Source organism: Magnolia sinica, chromosome 2, assembly GCF_029962835.1.
Source record: "Magnolia sinica isolate HGM2019 chromosome 2, MsV1, whole genome shotgun sequence".
NCBI classification, from domain to species: domain Eukaryota; kingdom Viridiplantae; phylum Streptophyta; class Magnoliopsida; order Magnoliales; family Magnoliaceae; genus Magnolia; species Magnolia sinica.
Window position 1 is genome coordinate 60,774,905 of NC_080574.1, and position 12,709 is coordinate 60,787,613.

Genomic DNA, 12,709 nt, shown 5'->3' on the forward strand with positions numbered 1-12,709 from the left:
AGAGCTTGGATTACTTATTTTGTATTACGGTTTAAGATTGGGGAAAGGTTAGGCTGGAAGAATCCTTTTTTCCCCAATTGATTTTTTTGTCTCACGCCCTTGTATGGCCTTTGAAAGGTCTTGAAGGGTTTGCAATATACTCTGAGTGATAAGCTCTTGGTTTTAAATATATTTCCAGACCGGATCCTCTTGAGGTTTCCCTTGATTCAAGAATTGGTTAGGGATTCCTTGAGGAATAACAGTTTGGTCATTCCTCCAACTAAAGCTCGGATGATTTCTCCAACTAGGATTGTATGTGTTAGAGATGGATCCACTGAAAGGTCTTTGGTAGTTGTTTACGACATTCGATTGCTCGTTCAGTGCCTCTTAAAAAGTAGGTGTCGTTGGGCAATTTTCAGTTGTATGTATGTTGCAAACATAGATACCACAAACAACTTCCTTAGCCTTATCCTTCTTAAGTTCTATGGCCTCGACCTTCCTTACGAGACTGGCCAATTTATCATTTATATCATCATCCTCTTTTAGCCAGTATATCCCACCTCTCTCCCTTGCCTGAGTAGGCTTAGACGTAGTGCTAGGTTTTGGAGTGATGTCCCATGATTGTGCGGTTTCAATGAGTTTGTCAAAGTAATCCCACACCTCATCAACATTCTTGTTCATGAATTCCCCATTGCACATTGTCTCAACGAATTAGCGCATGGAAGATGTTAGTCCATCGTAGAAGAAAGTTTTTATGCGTCACGTTTCAAAACTGTGTTGTGGGCATGAACTGACGAAATCCTTAAACCACTCCCAACATTAGAAGAATGTTTCATCTTCTTTTTGGGTGAAGTTTATGATCGACTTCCTGATGGTGTTCGTCTTATGGTATGGACAGAGTTTTTTTATGAACTTCATCATGTCATTCCATGTGCCAATAGATCGCGGATATAGTGAGTGCAACCACGTCTTAGCTTTCTCTTTCAAGGAGAAAGGAAAGAGTTTCAGCCTGACCGTGTCCTCAGACATGTTAGGAAAATATAAAGTGGCTATAACCTCGTCAAACTCTTGCAAGTGCAAGTATAGACTTTTAAATTCAAGTCCAAGGAACTTTGGAAGGAGTTGGATCACTTCAGGCTTGATGTTTATGTTTCCTTTATTCTCTGGAAAAACCATACAAGAAGGGGTGCTCACCCCCACCGGTTGTAAGTAATCTCATAAAGTACGAGGCGGGGGGTGCTTGATGCACCTCATTCTCATCCTGGACTTCCGCAACTCGAGGTTATGACTGATTCACCGCTTGATTTATAGGTTGATTTACAGCCATAACCTCAATTAACTCGAGGATCTCGAGTAGCGCTAATCCCGTGATGGATAGATAACCCCTCAACTAATCCTCCTTCACTCAAAAGACGTCGAGTGTTGTCATGGAGCCACTTGGGCAAGAAACACTCTCAGCCCTCAATTTCAAATTCTAACCTAAACCTAAAATGGAAAGAGGGAATAAGAATTTTAGAAAAAGAAATTAAGAGAATTAGAAAGAAGTTACCAAATTGGAACTTCCTAATTTAAGATCCTACAAAACAAAACAAAAGAAATCAGTTTCTAAAAACAGAAATTCTAAAATTAGAAAGTTTCTAAAAACAAAAATAGAAAGAGGAGTTAGTTTCTAAAAAGGAAAAAATAAAATAAAAAATCCTAGACTTAAAAAAAGCAAAGTTATTTTCTAAAATAAAACAGAAAAACCCTAATCCTAAAAATAGAAAATAGAAAAACTCTAATCTTAAACTAATTTCAAAACTAGTTAATCTCAGAAAAATGCAACCGTTAGTCCCCGACAATGGCGCTAAAAACTTGTTCATAACCCAAAGTGTAGGGTCGCGATGTAGTAATAATCTCGGTGAGACAGAGGTCGAATCCATAAGGACTAATCTCGTGTGCCTTCTGAATTTAACTAGAACTAGAACTAAATGAAGAACTAAAACTAAATCTAAATAATTGAAAGAGCAATTGTGATTAAAGTGATTAAAACTAACAAATTCAAAGGTGGTAAATAGGATTTTCAAGGATCCACTTATAGATATCAGGGAGCCCTCTTACTTGATTTAAGTCACACGATTGGAATTGGAGTCCTATCCTATCCAATTGGAAGATATACAATTAAGATCAATCTGAACTTTCCTTGACCTAATTCTCAATGGAGGAGAATTGTGATAATTAGAAGAGATTCCATCACCAAACCATGCCCATAGGACGATGGCTAACAACAGGATTTACCAATCCCACAATCTCAAAATCAGAGAAAGAATATACTCAAAGCTATTGCAGATCTACTGTAATTTGAGTCACAATAAACCATTAAGAACTGAAAGTATTCCTTTAAAATCAAACTAGAATCAAAGAAGGTTCAACATAAACATGAATCAAAGTAAAAGAAACATCCCATCACGCTACAAGCTTCACCTCTTAGCCCTAGCTAAGAGGTTTAGCCAACCATAGACATGATTGAACTAAGAACTCTTAAGAAAAGCATAAAAACAACTAAGGAAAGAAAAACTCTTGGCGATGGCTTCTCCACACTTTTACTCCACTCCTCGAACCCTAGAAGATGCCTATGAATGTCCTAGGGACACCTATTTATAGTTTTGTAACTCAAACTTTCACACTAAGTTGGAAAAATCTGAAACCGCCTCAAATATACGCAGTCCGTGTGCTGTTTGCGTAACCTTAGACGAGTCGAGGAAAACCTTTGACTGGTCGAGGGCACCTTTGACTGGTCAAGGAAAGTCCTCGACTGGTCAAGGATCATATGAAATTAAAAGTCCATGTTGCTCGAGTTCGAGTCGAGGAATCTTCGACTAGTCGAGTAGGAGCCTTAGACTGGTCGAAGGAGGGCTTAGACTAGTCGAAGTAGGCAGATTTTTAGGGTTCCTTTTCTTCACTTCAAGTCTTCAATTCTGTTCATTCCTCACTTGGTTTTTTTGGATCTTTGGCATGTGAATTCTTCATTTTTGATCTCATAAGATCCATCCTTGCTAGAAAAATTCGTACAGAGACCCAAGTACCACCTCAGGCAGAAATCACTAAGGACCAAATCCTCTAGAAATTAGACGAGAATTGGCTAGTGCTAAACTAGAGTACCTGTGAAATTAGCATAAATCACTTTAAATACGAACTATAAGACCCAAAACTTGTAGAATCATTAACGCTGCATTACCCGAAATCCAAGATCAATCTCTAAACCCGTTTTCTCTCGAGAGCACACCGAAACTCTATATTGGACTTGGACTACACGTCAAAAGTCCGATTACTCCAAAACTATACGGTTATGACCGCCTTACTATATTTGATAACCACCTTAGAAATCAAGCCCAAATAGTATCCCGAAACGCACAACTTGAGCCCTGAGTGAAGTGTGTGAGAAACGCGAATATCTTTAGGAAATGAACTGAAACTTAAGTGAATTTAGTCGTTCGCTTGCAGGCCAAATCTAAGGATGCAGACCATCAGAATCTGACCTGATTACACCCTTGGATCAGGAAAAATTTTCAACACAAGTCAATGTACTTGTGACCCTGATCAAGTACCGGTGACCGTTGAACTGAAATTGGTCCCTCGCGGTCAATCCACTGATCCGATCGGGCCGAGATCTTATCCTGGCTTAGATCCAATGTCAGGGAGCTTAAGTCCGATTGCATGCAGAAAAGGGGCCACTAGAAGTGCTCCGTTGGACGGAAACAACCACATCTTGGCTATAACCCAAGTATACCTTGGCCCTGGGGCCATTTCCATCAGTCCTGAGCTTATAAAAAGGCCTTAAACCCCCTCTCTCTCATTCCATACGAATTTGAAACCTTAATTGAGAGAAGAGAAAAGAAAGAGAAGGAAAGAGAGAGAAAGTGTGAGGGAAAGCTAGGCTTTGCTGCAGAGATTCTTCCCTACCGCTCTACTTATCGAATCACTGCTGTCATATCGCCATACCAACGATTCTGGTTCCGTTTTCAGGTAAGAAATCCTAACCCTAACCTATTTTAGGGTTTTAAATAGAGTAAAGGATGAAATATCTAATTTATTTCATACTTTAGGTTGCCGTTGTGACGTAGATGGCGAGTCAGCATACGAACTGAGTTCGTTACGTGTCTATCGGCGTAAGGTGCGGACCATAAACGTTTAGGTTATGGTTTTCAAGGCTTTCAATGTCAGCCATGATTTATGTCTGACTTGATTGCTATCACATATGCGTAGTTAGGATGTTTCAACATATTACACATTTATGTAGGTTAAGCGATTTCGACTGCATTCTAACTGTCTGTTAAAATGTTTGAATGAATATGAAATTATGTATCGTACATTTTATGATTATTGATTGCTAATACATGATCATTGTGCGTGTGGAAACTCCTATGTAGGAGGATTTGCTATAACATGTGTTTTAACTGATTTATTACATGTATGTAATATGTGTAGACTAAGTGTTTGATAAAATGCCCGAATGAGAAAATGTTGGTTTTAAATGTATGTAATGAGGGTGTTAAGATAGGATTCTCAATCCCCTTATTTATGGTTACAGTTTTTTATATAACCTATCTTACTACTATGTGCTGTATGGATGAAATGTCTGTGTATGGTAATATGTGTAGTATGTGTTTGTTAAATTGCTCAAGTAGGATTTATATCTGATTTCAATTGTCACATGCTGTTTTGGATTACTATATGTAAATGCTATCGCTTTGGAATGTGATTGGGGCTATGATGTAACCTAGGCAATTGGTAATTGTCTATGAATGGTGGTTGAACCGCTTAACCACGACAGACACGCCCGATGAATCCAAGTCGTACTGCTTGTTGGCAGTGGTTAGGCCACGTGAAGTGCTTACACACTCCACGCCGATCGGCTCGATGTATGCTCATACCCGTCGAGCTTGTCAAGCAACCCGTTGACCGATGTATGTTCACCATGTATGGAAGCTACTATTTGAATCTAAGGTACCAACTTACCAGCAAACCTGTTTAACCTTGGTATCTCAATCCGCTAAGACTCATGAGACGGGCATGGTGGTATGGGATACCATGGTCGAAGTCGGCCTACGTTAGGGCGACGAGCCTCCTCGTAGTGTCCAATGAGAGCAAACTAACTCGTGAGCCGAATACGGTGGTATGGGACACCGTATTCAAGTTGTCGGCCTACGATCGTGACGAGCCCGTAGTGACCTTGAGCATACACTAGAAACTACGTTGAGGTGATGAGCCCCTCCATAGTAAACTAGAGTATAAACCAGCCTCTCCGTAGTGACCGAAACCATCTATCGTATGTGACTACTAGGATTGACGACCCTAGATGGATCAATGTTTGTGTTATGATATAAAGGGAGGTGCCTTAAATTCCCAATCATGCTATGTGAAAATGACTAATAAGAACTTCGTAATCATGCTCATGCACCGCATTGCATGTGCCTTTAGCGTTGGTGTTGAGCACAAAGAAAGGGGTGCATGCTACGACCGTAAGAATGAAGATCACAGAGGGAATGCAGGGAGGACATGCATCATTAATACATATCATTTTTGCATTAACTAGAGTACTTAGGATGCTTGATTGTATTGCTTTATCATTACCACTTGATTGAATTGATAACATGTTAACCTTTGCTTATAGCTCCTCCGAGTTGATCACTCACTCCCACGTTACGAGACAGTGTTTTAAACACCAACTAGCTCTGTCTTAGTTGCAGGTGATGGTAATGCTTATGAGGCAGAGCCGGACTATTACAATGATGAGGAGGAGTTCTCTTATATGTAACTCTCTGGTGGGTCTATGTAGACTGGAGTTGCTCGGGGCTACAAGGTTTTGGATAGAGAACATTACACTTTTTGATTTTGCACATTTTTTAATTAAACTTGTAATTATTTAACCTAGTGACATTCATACTCGAAGGGCTTGCTAACTTTTGTACAGTTTATATTTATATCATAGTCTTCCACTAGCATACTTTAATTGCCTCTAGAGTATGATATGCTATTTTGATATAATCCCATTCATGTTTAAGGTACTAATACAAACGACATTTAATCATCATTATCTATGTTGCATAAGTGATGCATTGAAACTCGGGAGTTGAGTCTATGCTCGACCCCGATTTTCAGGGGCATTACAAGTTGGTATCGAGCATGATTTGGATTAAAATGAACTCGGTTATGGTCACACGATGCACACCGACGTACTTTGACTTAGGAGGGAGTGACAAAATGTAGAAATAGTCATAGGATCCCCATTTTCGCCGATTGGCAAAATAATCGAAATTGACACTTGGAATCGAGGCCCGTATGCATCCGAGATCATGCGTGGTGACCCCAGATCTTTTCTAGACCATCAATCAATGGGTTTAGATGATAAATTGACAAGTTCCATACTCAAACAACCCGAAATGCATGAATATACATGAGATAGGACTCAAAACAACTAAGTACTATGGTTGAAAGCCCCTTTATGTTGTCAAATTTGTGGTGTCAAAAACACCGCTTGTACTTTGTGAAATTATATAAATGCAAATGTTCGAGACACGTATGGATGAAGCATGTATGGATGAAACGAGTCATGGTGTATGGATGTTGACTACATTAGTGAAGCACAATGCTCAACTCAAGATATGTCAAGCCACGACATTGTCTCGCAAGATCGACTTCGAAAGACAAGACATGTTTACAAGTCAAGACTCGAGAATGTTCAACTGAATTTACAAGTTACAAGTCAAGATTCAAGATTGCGTAATTGAAGCTTTTAAGGAAAAGCTACATCAAGATTTCAAGCTTCACTTTCTTTAAAGGTTACATATCTTAAGGGTTCAATGTCCTTACTTCACTATTAAGGTATGTTTGACCTTAGGTTGACCTTTAGAGTAGGTCATTTCGGATACATAATGCAAATGTTTTATATTTGGGAATCTACTCTGTTTTAAGACTAGTCCTGGACCTTGCTCGACTAGTCCTAGCACTGCTTCGACCTGTCTAAGATTTTCCTGGACCAGTCGTAAGTTTGTTGCAAAAATTCAGAATTTTTTGTTAAGCTTCGACCAGTCCTGGGGTCTGTTCGACCAGTCGTATGAACAGTGTCGACTGTTCCTTCGACCAGTCGTGAACCTACGACTCAAACTACAGCGATGTATTTTGCTTGGCTTCGACTAGTCGTGATCAACCTAAGACCAGTCGAAGGTGTCCTTCGACCAGTCGTAGACTACCTACGACCAGTCGTGAAACTGCCTTATCTTATCGCGCTCAAATTTTCAAATATCCGTTGGTTCTAAGACCAGTCGTAGCGACTTCTGGACCAGTCGAAGATGCGATTTGCTTACCTATAAATAGAGCACGAATCTCAGAATATTGATAACTATACAAGTAATTTTAATCCGGCCTTCTGAGAGATAAGTCTGTGCTCCATTTTAAGCTAAGTGTGCATATTTAATATTCTCTTTCTTTAGCTTTTTAAATTGATTTTGTTTCTTGTATTCCAATCTGATCTGAAAAGAGGAAGTGTTATTTTCCTTTTTCTGGAATCAAAATCAATTAAAGCTAGCCCATTTTGGTTTAATTTAAAATCTATTAGAACCTAGAACCATTATAAAGTGAGTATTGGACATTGAACTTTGACATTCGAATCTCTACTCCGACTTGGTTCTTCCGGGCTGCTACAAAGGAGAAATCCAGGTATTTTACATTATTGTAATTTACATTCTGTTTTTGGTTTCTTTTGAGATTAAGCCAGAAAAATCTCATTGTGTTTGGTTATCTGAGGAGAGCCAGAAAACTCAGAAAGTGTGGGTTTTTGGATTGTGTAAGCCCAAGTTAAAAAGACACAATTGTGAAGGTTTTAGGTGAACCTGTGAAACCTATTTTGATAGTGAACGCTAATATCCCCTGTGTGAGGATATTAGGAGTGGAGTAGCATTCTGTGTGGCTGTTGTTTAACAGTTGGTGAACACACAGGCGAACCACTATAACTCCTTGTGTATTGTGGTTTGAATGTTTGCTTAATTTCCTATCTTTTATCATTCAAGTTGTGGAATGTATGTGTGGATGTGAATGTTGTAATTTTTACATTTCAAGCACAGTGGGGAATGTTGTAATAACTTAGATTTAAATTCCTGTAATTTATTTCGATTCCTTGCTATTTATTTTTTCCTCTTTAGTTTGAGTTTTTGATATAAAGAACGTTCTAGAAATAAGGTTGTCCTGCCATAAACCCTTGGTTTTTATGGTGTAAGGTTGTCCTTAGAACTGCATTTGTTTCAATCTCTCAATACTTGATTATTGAGGCTGCTTTTCATTTTAAGCATTGTGAATTGATTTATTTTATTTGGTTATCATTTTTCCGCTGTTAAAGTTTTATTTCCTATTCTCCCCCTCCCTTTAGGACATATAACTTGGCCTTTTCAAGTGGTATCAGAGTCTAATAGCTCATTTTTAATTCTTTACTCTTGGATTCATTTCCTGAGCTAACGATCTAAGCTATATATAAGATGTCAAATTTTGATAGCCTTTCAGTCACTAGGCCTCCACCATTTGACAACTCCAACTATGCTTATTGGAAAGCCAAAATGAGGATTTTTCTCAAATCAATGGATGAGAGTGTGTGGCAAGCCACGGTGACTGAATGGAACCCCCCTACCACTGAAGTGACTGGTATCGATGGTTCAAAATTAATAAAAGTTTCACCATATTTCACTTGGACCACAGTTCAGAAAAATGAGAGTAGTGCCATGCAAAAGCACTAAATGCAATCACTTGCGCACTATAACCGGATGAGTTCAAAAGAATTATATCTTGTGATACTGCAAAGCAAGCTTGGGATATTTTAGAAATGACACACATGGGTACTTCAATTATCAAGAAATCTAAAGTCCAACTCCTCACAACCAAATTTAAAGAAATTCATATGGAGGAAAATGAAATGTTTATGGACTTTTATACAAGATTAAATGACATTGTAAACTCTATGTGGGGTCTTAGCGATAAAATCCTAGAAAGTAAAGTATGTACAAAGATACTACGCTCACTTCCTGAACGATTCAATTCTAAGGTAACCGCGATCCAGGAACTTCGTGATACAGACAATATGAGGGTAGAAGAACTAGTTGGTTCTTTACAAACCTATGAGTTAAACTTTAAAGCTCCCAAAAGTAAATCTATTGCCCTTAAATCTTCTAAATACATTTATCAAGATTTTGATTTAGAAAATTCTGAAGATGATATGGCTCTTCTTGCTAAAAAGTTTTACAAGATTTTCAGAAGTAAAAAGAGGGTTGATTTTCAAAAATCTAATGATAAGACCTCGAAATCTAAGCCTTGAAAATCATTAAAAGATAGTCAATATTACAACTGCCAAGAATATGGGCATTTAGCAAACAAGTGTCCTAAAAAGGGCAAACCTAAAAAGAAAGGAATGATGGCTACTTGGGATGAATCTTCTGACTCTGAAGCTACTTCTGAATCAGAAGATTTTGAAACCGAGTCAGGAAATGATAAGGCTCTTATGACTCTAGCCAAGTTCACTTTTTCAGATCATGATGATTCAACTAGTGAAGAAAATCTGAATAGTGATCATGACAATGAAGAAGATCTTCAAGATGCTTACAATGCCCTATACAAGGAAAGTTGTAAAATTGCAGTAAAATTAAAACTTCAGAAAGAAAAGTTCTCAAAGCTTAAGGAAAATTTCGATTCTCTTGTTTTAGAAAAATCCCTCATTTCAGATAGTTTTGAAAAATCAAAATGCGATTTAGATTTCAAAACTTCCTTGATTGAAAACCTACAATCTGAAAATGAGAAACTTAAATTTGAAGTCTCTTCACTTTTGAGTTTAAAGGATACATGGAGGTATGCCCAGGGTGATCCAAAATTAGAAAAACTTCTGTCTGGATCAAGAAAATGTGGTGATCGATCCGGTATGGGATACGATAGAAATATTCCTCCTAAACAAAAGAATACTCCTCCTAAATTTGTGAAAGGAGAGTTTTCAAACTCAAAAGAAAAGAGTACAAATCATAAGTTTTCCAAAGATTCTAAAACTTTTCAATCTTTTAGAAATAACCATATCAGTTATAAGAATCAGAATCGAAATCCTTTAGCTGAAAAGATAGTTGATTTGCTTCAGGAACTCTTAAAATCTAACTTAGTGGGTCATTACAAAAACAAGAAGACCAACTATACTTCTAAACCCAAATCAGTTATGAAATGGGTTCCTAAGGTTACTTGCTTGGTTGCCCACACCGCTTTCAAAGCTACAAGTCATTAGAAGTGGTACCTTGATAGTGGATGCTCCAGGCATATGACAGGCGACAAGGCTTTATTCACCGATCTTAAAGATATACTGATGGATCAGTCACATTTGGTGATGGTAGCAACTGCAAGATTATTGGTCAAGGTACGGTTCAACTCTATAACCTCCCCTTATTTAAAAATGTTTTATATGTTAAGGGACTAAAACACAACCTGTTAAGCATATCTCAAATATGTGATAACAATCATAGTGTGAAATTTTCTAATAAAGGTTGTGAAATTTTAAACAAAAAGGGTTCTGTAATATTAATTGGTCGCAGGACTTCTGAAAACTGCTATATTGTAAGCGATGGTAGCTCATCTAAACAATTGTGTTACATGGTCCATACTGATGAGATTGAATTATGGCATAAACGCTTTGGACATGTACACTACCGTAATTTAAATAGATTGAGCAAGAGAGAACTAATAAGAGGTCTACCAAAATTACAAAAAGTAGACAAAATATGTGGTGAATGCCAGTATGGCAAGCAAACAAGGAGCTCTCACAAAAAGGTGAACTCCAATGCCACATCAAGACCACTCGAGCTACTCCATATGGACCTTATAGGACCTACCAGGACGGAGAGTCGAGGAGGTAAAAAATACATACTGGTAACATGGATGATTTTACTAGATTCACTTGGGTAACCTTCTTAAGGGATAATCAGAAACCCTTGATAAAGTTAAAAAGATTTTCAAATGGATCCAAACTAAAAAAGGTTATCAAGTCAGTAAGATCCGTAGTGATTATGGATCAGAATTCGAGAATAGCAGTTTTGAGAAATTCTGTTGCGATCAGGGAATACTACATCAATTCTCTGTGCCCAAAACACCTCAACAAAATGAAATTATTGAAAGAAAAAATAGAGTGCTTCAAGAAATGGCAAATGTAATGTTGAATAGTATGAAGCTCCCTAGAAATCTTTGGGCTGAAGCCGTAAATACTGCATGCTATATTATCAACCGAGTGTATACATGTAAGTCTGATAATAAAACTGCTTATGAACTTTGGTTTGATAAGAAGCCTACTGTCAAATACTTTCGAGTTTTTGGCAGCAAGTGCTATATTTTACGTGGCCGTGAAAATCTAGGAAAGTTTGATACAAAGAGTGATAAAGGGATCTTCTTTGGATACTCTTTAAACAAATGGGCATATCATGTTCAATGATAGGACTGGTGTGATTCAAGAGTCCATCAATGTAGTCATTGATGATCACTTGAATACACCTGCCCCAAGTTTAGATAATGATGTTCTTTTGATTGACAAACCAGATACTTCATCAAATCAAGTTAATTTTGACTAAGGACTATCAAAGATCATCCAACCAATCAGATACTTGGAAACCCTCTCACTGGTGTGCGCACTCATAGACAATTAGAATACATATGTAACTACATGTGTTTTACATCCCAGATTGAACCGGTAAATGTAAAAGAAACGTTTTTTGATGAAAACTGGATAGTAGCTATGTAGGAAGAACTTAATCAATTTGTTCGAAATGATGTTTGATATCTTGTTCCTAGACCTAAAGCTAAACATATTATTGGAACAAAGTGGATTTTCAAAAATAAGTCTAATGAACTTGGTAATATTATTCGAAATAAGGCAAGACTGGTTGTTCAAGGGTACACTCAAATAGAAGGCATTGATTATAATGAAACATTTGCCCCAGTTACTGGCCTTGAATCAATCAGATTTTTCATATCCATTGCATGCTTTAAAATTTTTAAAATTTATCAAATGGATGTAAAGAGTGCCTTTTTGAATGGCGATTTACATGAAGAAGTATATGTTGAACAATTTACAGGGTTTGAAGACCCTAAGCTTACTAATCATGTACATCGTCTTAAAAAGGCTCTATATGGTCTAAAACAAGCTCCCAGGGCATGAAACGAAAAATTGACCAAGTTTTTACTAAGTCATAATTTTCAAATGGGTAGTGTTGATAAAACGCTCTTTATTAAGAAACATAACGATGATATCTTAATAGTTCAAATCTATGTTGATGATATTATTTATGGATCAACATGTACTAACATGACTGTTGAGTTTGAGATTTAATGAAATCTAAATTTGAAATGAGCATGGTTGGGGAATTAAATTATTTCCTAGGGTTGCATGTAAAACAATAATCTGATGGTATTTTTATTTCTCAAACCAAGTATGCCTTGAACCTGATTAAAAGGTTCAGATTTGAGAATGGTAAGAATTTTGATACTCCTATGAGTACAACTTTGAAACTCTCAAAAGATTCTACAGGTAAAAATGTGGATCCGAAATTATATCGGAGTATGATTGGTAGTTTACTGTATTTAACTGCTAGTAGACCTAATATCGCTCTAAGTGTTGGTATTTGCGCTAGATATTAGTCTGATCCTAAAGAATCGTACTTGATTGCTGTTAAGCGAATTATGAGAT

The 12,709-nt window shown here is 37.3% G+C and overlaps 1 non-coding gene across 1 annotated transcript; it reads left to right on the forward strand.

The window, feature by feature from the left end:
* The first annotated feature begins 748 nt into the window (after positions 1-748).
* Positions 749-855, forward strand: LOC131238369 (small nucleolar RNA R71). The gene has a single exon (XR_009167771.1). It is a non-coding gene; the product is annotated as a small nucleolar RNA R71 (small nucleolar RNA).
* The last annotated feature ends 11,854 nt before the right edge of the window (positions 856-12,709 follow it).